The sequence below is a fragment of the Alligator sinensis genome, unplaced genomic scaffold, assembly GCF_000455745.1.
Source record: "Alligator sinensis unplaced genomic scaffold, ASM45574v1 scaffold1142_1, whole genome shotgun sequence".
Taxonomy (NCBI): Eukaryota; Metazoa; Chordata; order Crocodylia; family Alligatoridae; genus Alligator; species Alligator sinensis.
This window is the reverse complement of record NW_005842617.1, coordinates 533178-535613: the sequence shown is the minus strand read 5'-3', so window position 1 is coordinate 535613 and position 2436 is coordinate 533178. Positions and strand designations below refer to the sequence as shown.

General features: G+C 49.1%; 1 protein-coding gene across 1 annotated transcript in view; it reads left to right on the top strand.

The window, feature by feature from the left end:
- The window catches only part of LOC102368550 (phosphatidate cytidylyltransferase 1), a 73704-nt gene that overhangs the window by 9329 nt on the left and 61939 nt on the right, over positions 1-2436 (top strand). The gene's annotated exons all lie outside the window — the stretch shown is intronic.

The following is a 2436-nucleotide window of genomic DNA, read 5'->3' as shown; positions in this document are numbered from 1 at the left end:
TGCAGCGGGGAGCGCTGGCCATGGGGCGGAGGAAAGGTCGCTTTTCCCCATGCTCAGCACCAACTCCTTCCCTGCTGTGGAGCAGGGGGTTGGGGCTGTATGCTGCCCCCCCCACCTTTATTGTGGGGCTGGGGGGGCACTGGGAGTGAGCAGGTGCACGGGGCCCACACCAGTGTCCTGGGGCCAGTGCCAGCAGGGCCTAGAGTAGGGCAACAGTAGTACAGGGTCCCAGCCAGCAGGGGCTCTATGGAGCTGGGCCAGCTCCCCCCTCTCCCTGCTGCTGCAGCCCAACCTGGCTCCACAGACCCCTGCCAGCCTGCAGCCCGCTCTGGGCCTCACTGGCACTGGCCCTGAGACATTGGTCCCAAGATGGTCACCAGGGGGTGGGGCTACCCAGGCGGCCCTCAACAGCTTGCCAGAACTGGGTAAGCATCCCTCCGCCTGAAACAATTGCCTGTCTTTGTTGTAATGCATTGCTAAAGTCTTTATAGAGTTGCTAAAGACCCTAGGAGGCCTATGCTTGCCGCTGGGGGTGGGTGGGGTTGTTTAGTCTTCTTTCTTGCAAGAAATTCTGGCTGCACACTAGCACTGGCCAAGCATTTGACCTTCCTCCGTCTAAGAACAGTCCACCCTGCAACTTTCCAGTCATGCCATGACTCCATACAAGTCACGTGGTCATCAGTAACCAGGAAGGGCCAGTAATCAGCCTCTTGCCCTCCCACTAAGCAGCCCTCCATCCATCCATCCGTATCATATCAAGGGATTACTCAAGGGACCTTGGCAGCATATTGTAAATTGGTGTTCTATCCTACTGTATTGTGTTTGGTGGCAATGGCTGTACCGTAAAAAAAAAAAAAAAAAGTATTCACCAGTTGACTACCACTGGCATTGTCAAGTAAAACAAAAATAATGTATACTGTTTTAGCTTTATTGTGATTTCTCAGTTGAACTGATTGCAATTCAATTTATTGTGAGAAAAAATAAAGTTGAGAAACAAAAAAATTTGATTTGTACTTGCTCCTGCTTGATTTCAGGGCATGGACCTGGGACCGGGGGACCAGTTTACAGCTGTCCAGGGGTGGGAGTGCAATAGCTTCCCAGGCTGGGCACAATGCTGGTCAGGGCCCATATTTCAGATTGGTTAGTCTATCCTCCAGGCACCTCAATAATATGTCTAGGGTTAGTCATCTGCTGCATAACACTTCTGGCCTCTCTGTAGGGAGCAGAGTGCTTTTTGAAACCCTGGCCTTGGCTGATTAGCAGCTCCCTATTAGGGTGACTCCTTGAGGTAGCTGAGACCCATCTGATGAGGGCATACCAATACCTAGTGTAGAGCCCCTGGCAGGAATTATCCAGTGTTCTAACTTGAAATGCAAAGAAATTTCTTGAATTTGGATGAAATTAAGTGTTCTCCCACAATGATGCTTTCTTTGAATACACTTGATTCTGCAGAGGCCTAGAGGTAGCTGAAGAGATTGCCCTGGGAGTGCTGCTGCTCATTTCCCTCTCACCTTCTCCCTGTCTTTTGAGAAGGTGGAGAGGAGAGATGGCAAGGGAAGACAAAGCAATCCTGACCAAAATCTGTTGAGCTCTTTCCAGGGTGGGAGAGGGTTGCAGCCGGCTTGTGGGGGTGGTCTCAGCTGCCTGCGGAGGGTTCCGGATTGAAAGTATGGTCTGGGGTAGAAAGGTAAGAAAGATTTATTGACTTAACAAAAACACAACTACGTGTAGTAACAAAACAAACAATGACAGACAAAAGCAATTTGTGTCGGCAACATATCGGCAGTCCCCTCTGATGCCTGATACACAGCAAGCTTCTCTTTCCACAAAGTTCAGCGAAGTCAGGTGTCCCTGAACAACACTGTCTGAGGGGTACTGGGAAGGACCCTGGAATGCAGTCCTTGGGCTCCTCGAGGTCCATGGGCCCACTGATCCAGGCAACAGCTAACTAATCCTTTTCAAAGAGCTGTATCTTCCTTCTGAATGGTGTCCAAATATTCCAGCTCATTTAGAGCTTCTGAATTATACGGATAACGAATGACCACTCAGATTCCTTTTACTTCAACTGTCCTTAGACTGACCATTAGCAGTACAAGCCTTACATTCCTTTGATAAGGTAATTTTAACTGCACCACAGGGCCTTACTACTTCTAGGCTTTGCTAAATTTACTAGGCCTTACTTTATGCAAGGCCTCACTACATCTTAGACTTTAATTAGGTTTTTAGCAACAACATATAGCTTAATATCTAAACAAATACAGAAAAATACTTGGTCTTATCTTCATAGGGCCTTTATCAAGCACTTTTAATCACACAGACATAATTTCAGCTGTCACAGGGGGGGCGCGGTCTGCAACCTCAGCTACAAAATGTGCTGCATTGTGTGCGGGCCGACTCCCGATCTCGCCTGGGTCGCCATGTGCGAGCTCTCTTCCG